The following is an 11171-nucleotide window of genomic DNA, read 5'->3' on the forward strand; positions in this document are numbered from 1 at the left end:
TGTCAGTTATCATCCACTATGCCTCCAGTCAACTACATGAAACCTCCATGTACCTAGCAACCAACATAGCAACCATTAAAATTAAGCGTTTATGACCGTTTCCATAGCAACCAACATGATTATACTGCAGTAACTTCTTGTTTCCTGATAGTGGCCACCATGGATACCCTAGCAACAAATGTTTCAAAATAAAAGTCCTCACTAGCAAGTTAGCTAGTTAGCATAGTTAGCATTGTTAACATAGTTAGCATTTTTAGCATAACTGCTAGAAATCATCGGTTAAGTTAGCTAATCAACCTGGTTAGCATTGTTAGTAAAGTTAGCATTGCTAGCATAATAAGCATTTTTAGCGTAACTGCTAGAAATCATTAGCTAAGTTAGCTAATCAACATTTTAACATGAATAGAAATCATTAGTTAAGTTAGAACTGGAATGTTTCATCTTTAAACTGTCTACCTTCACACTATCAACTCTCTGTAAACTATGCAACCACCATGTTTACCCTAGCTACACCTTAGTAACCATATCTACATTATCTATCTATTTTTGCATTTTCATGCACTGGTAATTCCTTGGAATTGCATTTCTAGTTATTATTACAGTGCATGAAAATGCACTGTACTGTTCTTCCTAGGCTTCTTATTATAGTGCATGAAAATGCACTATATTGTTCTTCCTAGGTTTCTTATTACAGTGCATGAAAATGCACTGTACTGTTCTTCCTAGGCTTTTTATTAAACTTCTTCTTCTAACGCTCGCAATTCAGCTTCAACCGTTTAACGTAGAAACTTCATTCAAACGTTGTTGCGTAGGTCTTGCTTATGCCATGTGTGCTTTGTATTTTTCAACTTTGTAACTTTTATACTTTTTGAACTATTAAATAAAAACTATTAACAATTTCCCCATTGACTTAACATTGCTCATTATGACATCACGGCAGCAATTAGAATGTTACCCCAGCTGGTCAGCCACCTGGGCACCAACTGTCAGTTTCTCTCAGGCAAGCATACAATCTCTCTGAAGACTACATATTCTGTTCCCCTGTATCCTCTGCGCACAACAGTATCAAAATAAGTCCTCCTAATTCCATCCAACTTTATATCCATTCATCTTCTTCAAACCATTCACTCATCCACCCATTCTAAACAGTCTGCCTATCAACATCAATTAGACGCTCTACATTCAACTTTTAAACAATCTACTCTGTCTCAGGCTGGCTCTCTTAAGACTAGCCAGTTAAATTGATTACACCTGTATCTGTATCCACTACTCTCAGTAGAGAGCTGTGTCTCTCCATTCTACAAGAATATAAGGCACATTCCATCCAACATTCTATCCATTCATCTTCTTCAGACCATTCACTCATCCACCCATTAAACTGTCTATCAACATCTATTAAACAATCTGTCTAACAACATCCATTAAACTCTCTGTCTATCAACATTAATTAGACTATCTACATTCAACTTTTAAATTATTTACTCTGTCTCAGGCTTTACTGGCTCTCTTAAGACTAGCCAATTAAATTGATTACACCTGTATCAACTACTCTCAGAGAGCTGTATCAGTGTCTCTCTTAACAAGAATATAAGGCACATTCCATCCAACCTTCTATCCATTCATCTTCTTCAAACCATTCACTCATCCACCCATTAAACTGTCAGTTGCTGCGTTTACATGAGAGCTTTAATTCAGAATAAAACCAAGTTAAATCGGAATAAAAGTTAATTCCGCTTTAAAAGAGACCATGTAAACGCTTATTCCGCTTGAAAATGATTATTCTGAATTAAACTTAATTCCGATTTAAGTGGTTGGTTTATTCCGATGTTAAAGCGGAATTAACTCCCCTCCTTGATCATGTAAACCTTTATTCCGATTAAAAGTTTATTCCGTTTGTTTGGCGCATGCTCGTACAAGGAGGAAGAAGAAGCGCATGCTCGTTTCATGGTTAATTCGGCTCCGTCTTCTTCCCCCCTTCTCCGACAGTCTTCTCCTCCTCAGCTAGCAAACGTGAAGCTTGACAATATTCTCGAGCTGCTGGCTAAATAGTAGGCCTATTGTCAGAGTTACTGTGAAACCCGTTTTCATTATGTTATTGTCCATGCTGTAACGTTAACCCGAGATGACAAAAAAGTTGCTAGCCAGCTAAAGTTTGTTTTTTTCCGGTAGACCTTATTAGGCTACGTTCATGCGCCGCCTGTCCAATCGGAACCCCTCCCGACCCCCAGACGTTCAGCAGAATACAATAAAGCGTAATTAACGTATGTTCCATGTAAACGCCAATTCGGAATTATTATTTCCATGTAAACTCGAAGGAGAATATTTTAATTCCGATCTATTTAATTCTGAATAAACTAATTCAGAATTAAAAACATCATGTAAACGTGGCCAGTCAATATCTATTAAAGAATCTGCCTATCAACATCCATTAAACATTCTATCTATCAACATTAATTAGACTATCTACATACAACTTTTAAAGTATTTACTGTGGGTCCCTCTCAAGCAGCGTTTATATGTCCTCCCTCGCTCCTCGATCCTCAATGATCTACATAAAGAAAGATAGAAGAAGGGCTAGACTATCCCATTGTTGCCGCTCCATCATTCTTTATGTAGATCAGTGAGGAGCGAGGGAGGACGTGTAAACGCTATATGAGAGGCACCTTCTGTCTCAGGCTTTAAGCATACAATCTCATTAAGACTACAGATCCTGTTTCCTCTTCCACTTCCTCTGTCCACAACTGTTTCAAAATAAAGGTCCTCACTGCAATAATACACTATTAAATCATTTAACCATTGAAACTACTCAACTATTGAACTGTTCAACCATTCCAACTGTCAGTTATCATCCACTATGCCTCCAGTCAACTACATGAAACCTCCATGTACCTAGCAACCAACAGAGCAACCATTAAAATTAAGTGTTTATGACCGTTTCCATAGCAACCAACATGATTATACTGCAGTAACTTCTTGTTTCCTGATAGTGGCCACCATGGATACCCTAGCAACAAATGTTTCAAAATAAAAGTCCTCACTAGCAAGTTAGCTAGTTAACATGGTTAGCATAGTTAACATTGTTAGCATAGTTAGCATTTTTAGCATAACTGCAAAAAATCATCAACTAAGTTAGCTAATCAACCTGGTTAGCTTTGTTAGCAAATTTAGCATTGTTAGCATAGTTAGCATTTTAGCATTACTGCTAGAAATCATCGGTTAAGTTAACTAATCAACCTGGTTAGCATTGTTAGTAAAGTTAGCATTGCTAGCATAATAAGCATTTTTAACATAACTGCTAGAAATCATTAGCTAAGTTAGCTAATCAACATTTTAACATGAATAGAAATCATTAGTTAAGTTAGAACTGGAACGTTTCATCTTTAAAATGTCTACCTTCACACTATCAACTCTCTGTAAACTATGCAACCACCATGTTTACTCTAGCTACACCTTAGTAACCATATCTACATAATCTATCTATTTTTGCATTTTCATGCACTGGTAATTCCTTGGAATTGCATTTCTAGTTAAACTTCTTCTTCTAACGCTCGCAATTCAGCTTCAACCGTTTAACGTAGAAACTTCATTCAAACTTTGTTGCGTAGGTCTTGCTTATGCCATATGTGCTTTATATTTTTCAACTTTGTAACTTTTATACTTTTTAAACTATTAGTTAAAAACTATCACCATTTCCCCCATAGACTTAACATTGCTCATTATGACATCACGGCAGCAATTAGAATGTTACCCCAGCTGGTCAGCCACCTGGGCACCAACTGTCAGTTTCTCTCAGGCTCCTCTCTGAAGACTACATATTCTGTTCCCCTGTATCCTCTGCGCACAACAGTATCAAAATAAGTCCTCCTAATTCCATCCAACTTTATATCCATTCATCTTCTTCAAACCATTCACTCATCCACCCATTCTAAACAGTCTGCCTATCAACAACATCAATTAGACGCTCTACATTGAACTTTTAAACAATCTACTCTGTCTCAGGCTGGCTCTCTTAAGACTAGCCAGTTAAATTGATTACACCTGTATCTGTATCCACTACTCTCAGTAGAGAGCTGTGTCTCTCCATTCTACAAGAATATAAGGCACATTCCATCCAACATTCTATCCATTCATCTTCTTCAGACCATTCACTCATCCACCCATTAAACTGTCTATCAACATCTATTAAACAATCTGTCTATCAACATCCATTAAACTTTAAATTAAACATTAATTAGACTATCTACATTCAACTTTTAAATTATTTACTCTGTCTCAGGCTTTAAGAGTACTCTGGCACTCTTAAGACTAGCCAGTTAAATTGATTACACCTGTGTCAACTACTCTCAGAGAGCTGTATCAGTGTCTCTCTTAACAAGAATATAAGGCACATTCCATCCAACCTTCTATCCACTCATCTTCTTCAGACCATTCACTCATCCACCCATTAAACTGTCAATCAATATCTATTAAACAATCTGCCTATCAACATCCATTAAACATTCTGTCTATCAACATTAATTAGACTATCTACATACAACTTTTAAAGTATTTACTGTGGGTCCCTCTCAAGCAGCGTTTATATGTCCTCCCTCGCTCCTCGATCCTCAATGATCTACATAAAGAAAGATAGAAGAAGGGCTAGACTATCCCATTGTTGCCGCTCCATCATTCTTTATGTAGATCAGTGAGGAGCGAGAGAGGACGCGTAAACGCTATGAGAGGCACCTTCTGTCTCAGGCTTTAAGCATACAATCTCATTAAGACTACAGATCCTGTTTCACTACTTCCTCTGTCTACAACTGTTTCAAAATAAAGGTCCTCACTGCAATTATACACTATTAAATCATTTAACCATTGAAACTACTCAACTATTGAAATGTTCAACCATTCCAACTGTCAGTTATCATCAACTATGCCTCCAGTCAACTACATGAAACCTCCATGTACCTAGCAACCAACATAGCAACCATTAAAATTAAGTGTTTATAACCGTTTCCATAGCAACCAACATGATTATACTGCAGTAACTTCTTGTTTCCTGATAGTGGCCACCATGGATACCCTAGCAACAAATGTTTCAAAATAAAAGTCCTCACTAGCAAGTTAGCTAGTTAGCATAGTTAACATTGTTAACATAGTTAGCATTTTTAGCATAACTGCAAAAAATCATCAACTAAGTTAGCTAATCAACCTGGTTAGCATTGTCAGCAAATTTAGCATTGTTAGCATAGTTAGCATTTTTAACATTACTGCTAGAAATCATCGATAAGTTAGCTAATCAACCTGGTTAGCATTGTTAGTAAAGTTAGCATTGCTAGCATAATTAGCATTTTTAGCTTAACTGCTAGAAATCATTAGCTAAGTTAGCTAATCAACATTTTAACATGAATAGAAATCATTAGTTAAGTTAGAACTGGAATGTTTCATCTTTAAACTGTCTACCTTCACACTATCAACTCTCTGTAAACTATGCAACCACCATGTTTACCCTAGCTACACCTTAGTAACCATATCTACATTATCTATCTTTTTTAGCATTTTCATGCACTGGTAATTCCTTGGAATTGCATTTCTAGTTATTATTATTCCACTTCTTCTTCTAACGCTCGCAATTCAGCTTGAACCGTTTAACGTAGAAACTTGATTCAAACTTTGCTACGTAGGTCTTACTTAGGAGACCTGTGGAATATATTTTTCAACTTTGTAACTTTTATACTTTTTAAACTATGAATTAAAAACTATTAAAAATTTCCCCATAGACTTAACATTGCTCATTATGACATCACGGCAGCAATTAGAATGTTACGCCAGGTGGCCAGTCCAGGTGCAGCAGCTCTCTCTCTCTCTCTCAGGCTACATACACTGGCTCTCTTGAGACTACATTTTCTGTTCCCCTGTATCAACATAAGTCTTCCTAATTCCATCCAACTTTCTATCCATTCATCTTCTTCAAACCATTCACTCATCCACCCATTCTAAACAGTCTGCCTATCAACATCAATTAGACGATCTACATTCAACTTTTAAACAATCTACTCTGTCTCAGGCTTTAAGGATACACTCTGGATCTTAAGACTAGCCAGTTAAATTGATTACACCTGTATCTGTATCCACCACTCTCAGTAGAGAGCTGTGTCTCTCCACTCTACAAGAATATAAGGCACATTCCATCCAACTTTCTATCCATTCATCTTCTTCAGACCATTCACTCATCCACCCATTAAACTGTCTATCAACATCTATTAAACAATCTGCCTATCAACATCCATTAAACTCTCTGTCTATCAACATTAATTAGACTATCTACATTCAACTTTTAAATTATTTACTCTGTCTCTCTGGCTCTCTTAAGACTAGCCAGTTAAATTGATTACACCTGTATCAACTACTCTCACAGAGCTGTATCAGTGTCTCTCTTAACAAGAATATAAGGCACATTCCATCCAACCTTCTATCCATTCATCTTCTTCAGACCATTCACTCATCCACCCATTAAACTGTCAATCAATATCTATTAAACAATCTGCCTATCAACATCCATTAAACATTCTGTCTATCAACATTAATTAGACTATCTACATACAACTTTTAAAGTATTTACTGTGGGTGCCTCTCAAGCAGCGTTTATATGTCCTCCCTCGCTCCTCGCTCCTCACTGATCTACATAAAGAAAGATAGAAGAAGGGCTAGACTATCCCATTGTTGCCGCTCCATCATTATAGTGCATGAAAATGCACTATATTGTTCTTCCTAGGTTTCTTATTATTATTATTCCACTTCTTCTTCTAACGCTCGCAATTCAGCTTGAACCGTTTAACGTAGAAACTTGATTCAAACTTTGCTACGTAGGTCTTACTTAGGAGACCTGTGGAATATATTTTTCAACTTTGTAACTTTTATACTTTTTAAACTATGAATTAAAAACTATTAAAAATTTCCCCATAGACTTAACATTGCTCATTATGACATCACGGCAGCAATTAGAATGTTACGCCAGGTGGCCAGTCCAGGTGCAGCAGCTCTCTCTCTCTCTCAGGCTACATACACTGGTTCTCTTGAGACTACATTTTCTGTTCCCCTGTATCAACATAAGTCTTCCTAATTCCATCCAACTTTCTATCCATTCATCTTCTTCAAACCATTCACTCATCCACCCATTCTAAACAGTCTGCCTATCAACATCAATTAGACGATCTACATTCAACTTTTAAACAATCTACTCTGTCTCAGGCTTTAAGGATACACTCGGGATCTTAAGACTAGCCAGTTAAATTGATTACACCTGTATCTGTATCCACCACTCTCAGTAGAGAGCTGTGTCTCTCCACTCTACAAGAATATAAGGCACATTCCATCCAACTTTCTATCCATTCATCTTCTTCAGACCATTCACTCATCCACCCATTAAACTGTCTATCAACATCTATTAAACAATCTGCCTATCAACATCCATTAAACTCTCTGTCTATCAACATTAATTAGACTATCTACATTCAACTTTTAAATTATTTACTCTGTCTCTCTGGCTCTCTTAAGACTAGCCAGTTAAATTGATTACACCTGTATCAACTACTCTCACAGAGCTGTATCAGTGTCTCTCTTAACAAGAATATAAGGCACATTCCATCCAACCTTCTATCCATTCATCTTCTTCAGACCATTCACTCATCCACCCATTAAACTGTCAATCAATATCTATTAAACAATCTGCCTATCAACATCCATTAAACATTCTGTCTATCAACATTAATTAGACTATCTACATACAACTTTTAAAGTATTTACTGTGGGTGCCTCTCAAGCAGCGTTTATATGTCCTCCCTCACTCCTCGCTCCTCACTGATCTACATAAAGAAAGATAGAAGAAGGGCTAGACTATCCCATTGTTGCCGCTCCATCATTCTTTATGTAGATCAGTGAGGATCGAGGAGCGAGAGAAGACACGTAAACGCTATATGAGAGGCACCTTCTGTCTAAGGCTTTAAGCATACAATCTCATTAAGACTACAGATCCTGTTTCACTACTTCCTCTGTCCACAACTGTTTCAAAATAAAAGTCCTCACTGCAATAATACACTATTAAATCATTTAACCATTGAAACTACTCAACTATTGAACTGTTCAACCATTCCAACTGTCAGTTATCATCCACTATGCCTCCGGTCAACTACATGAAACCTCCATGTACCTAGCAACCAACATAGCAACCATTAAAATTAAGTGTTTATGACCGTTTCCATAGCAACCAACATGATTATACTGCAGTAACTTCTTGTTTCCTGATAGTGGCCACCATGGATACCCTAGCAACAAATGTTTCAAAATAAAAGTCCTCACTAGCAAGTTAGCTAGTTAGCATGGTTAGCATAGTTAGCATTGTTAGCATAGTTAGCATTTTTAGCATAACTGCAAAAAATCATTAACTAAGTTAGCTAATCAAACTGGTTAGCATTGTTAGCAAATTTAGCATTGTTAGCATAGTTAGCATGTTTAGCATTACTGCTAGAAATCATCGGATAAGTTAGCTAATCAACCTGGTTAGCATTGTTAGTAAAGTTAGCATTGCTAACATAATTAGCATTTTTAGCATAACTGCTAGAAATCATTAGCTAAGTTAGCTAATCAACATTTTAACATGAATATAAATCATTAGTTAAGTTAGAACTGGAATGTTTCATCTACTGTCTACCTTCACACTATCAACTCTCTGTAAACTATGCAACCACCATGTTTACCCTAGCTACATCTTAGTAACCATATCTACATTATCTATCTATTTTTGCATTTTCATGCACTGGTAATTCCTTGGAATTGCATTTCTAGTTATTAAACTTCTTCTTCTAACGCTCGCAATTCAGCTTCAACCGTTTAACGTAGAAACTTCATTCAAACTTTGTTGCGTAGGTCTTGCTTATGCCATATGTGCTTTGTATTTTTCAACTTTGTAACTTTTATACTTTTTAAACTATTAGTTAAAAACTATCACCATTTCCCCCATAGACTTAACATTGCTCATTATGACATCACGGCAGCAATTAGAATGTTACCCCAGCTGGTCAGCCACCTGGGCACCAACTGTCAGTTTCTCTCAGGCTCCTCTCTGAAGACTACATATTCTGTTCCCCTGTATCCTCTGTGCACAACAGTATCAAAATAAGTCCTCCTAATTCCATCCAACTTTATATCCATTCATCTTCTTCAAACCATTCACTCATCCACCCATTCTGAACAGTCTGCCTATCAACAACATCAATTAGACGCTCTACATTGAACTTTTAAACAATCTACTCTGTCTCAGGCTGGCTCTCTTAAGACTAGCCAGTTAAATTGATTACACCTGTATCTGTATCCACTACTCTCAGTAGAGAGCTGTGTCTCTCCATTCTACAAGAATATAAGGCACATTCCATCCAACATTCTATCCATTCATCTTCTTCAGACCATTCACTCATCCACCCATTAAACTGTCTATCAACATCTATTAAACAATCTGTCTATCAACATCCATTAAACTCTCTGTCTATCAACATTAATTAGACTATCTACATTCAACTTTTAAATTATTTACTCTGTCTCAGGCTTTAAGAGTACTATGGCTCTCTTAAGACTAGCCAGTTAAATTGATTACACCTGTGTCAACTACTCTCAGAGAGCTGTATCAGTGTCTCTCTTAACAAGAATATAAGGCACATTCCATCCAACCTTCTATCCATTCATCTTCTTCAGACCATTCACTCATCCACCCATTACACTGTCAATCAATATAAAACAATCTTCCTATCAACATCCATTAAACATTCTATCTATCAACATTAATTAGACTATCTACATACAACTTTTAAAGTATTTACTGTGGGTCCCTCTCAAGCAGCGTTTATATGTCCTCCCTCGCTCCTCGATCCTCAATGATCTACATAAAGAAAGATAGAAGAAGGGCTAGACTATCCCATTGTTGCCGCTCCATCATTCTTTATGTAGATCAGTGAGGAGCGAGAGAGGACGCGTAAACGCTATGAGAGGCACCTTCTGTCTCAGGCTTTAAGCATACAATCTCATTAAGACTACAGATCCTGTTTCACTACTTCCTCTGTCCACAACTGTTTCAAAATAAAGGTCCTCACTGCAATAATACACTATTAAATCATTTAACCATTGAAACTACTCAACTATTGAACTGTTCAACCATTCCAACTGTCAGTTATCATCCACTATGCCTCCAGTCAACTACATGAAACCTCCATGTACCTAGCAACCAACATAGCAACCATTAAAATTAAGTGTTTATGACCGTTTCCATAGCAACCAACATGATTATACTGCAGTAAATTCTTGTTTCCTGATAGTGGCCACCATGGATACCCTAGCAACAAATGTTTCAAAATAAAAGTCCTCACTAGCAAGTTAGCTAGTTAGCATAGTTAGCATTGTTAGCATAGTTAGCATTTTTAGCATAACTGCTAGAAATCATCGGTTAAGTTAGCTAATCAACCTGGTTAGCATTGTTAGTAAAGTTAGCATTGCTAGCATAATAAGCATTTTTAGCGTAACTGCTAGAAATCATTAGCTAAGTTAGCTAATCAACCTGGTTAGCATTGTTAGTAAAGTTATCATTGCTAGCATAATTAGCATTTTTAGCGTAACTGCTAGAAATCATTACCTAAGTTAGCTAATCAACATTTTAACATGAATAGAAATCACTAGTTAAGTTAGAGCTGGAATGTTTCATCTTTAAACTGTCTACCTTCACACTATCAACTCTCTGTAAACTATGCAACCACCATGTTTACCCTAGCTACACCTTAGCAACCATATCTACATTATCCATCTATTTTTGCATTTTCATGCACTGGTAATTCCTTGGAATTGCATTTCTAGTTATTATTAAACTTCTTCTTCTAACGCTCGCAATTCAGCTTCAACCGTTTAACGTAGAAACTTCATTCAAACTTTGTTGCGTAGGTCTTGCTTATGCCATATGTGCTTTGTATTTTTCAACTTTGTAACTTTTATACTTTTTAAACTATTAGTTAAAAACTATCACCATTTCCCCCATAGACTTAACATTGCTCATTATGACATCACGGCAGCAATTAGAATGTTACCCCAGCTGGTCAGCCACCTGGGCACCAACTGTCAGTTTCTCTCAGGCTCCTCTCTGAAGACTACATATT

The sequence above is a fragment of the Sardina pilchardus genome, chromosome 18 (genome assembly GCF_963854185.1).
Source record: "Sardina pilchardus chromosome 18, fSarPil1.1, whole genome shotgun sequence".
Taxonomy (NCBI): Eukaryota; Metazoa; Chordata; class Actinopteri; order Clupeiformes; family Clupeidae; genus Sardina; species Sardina pilchardus.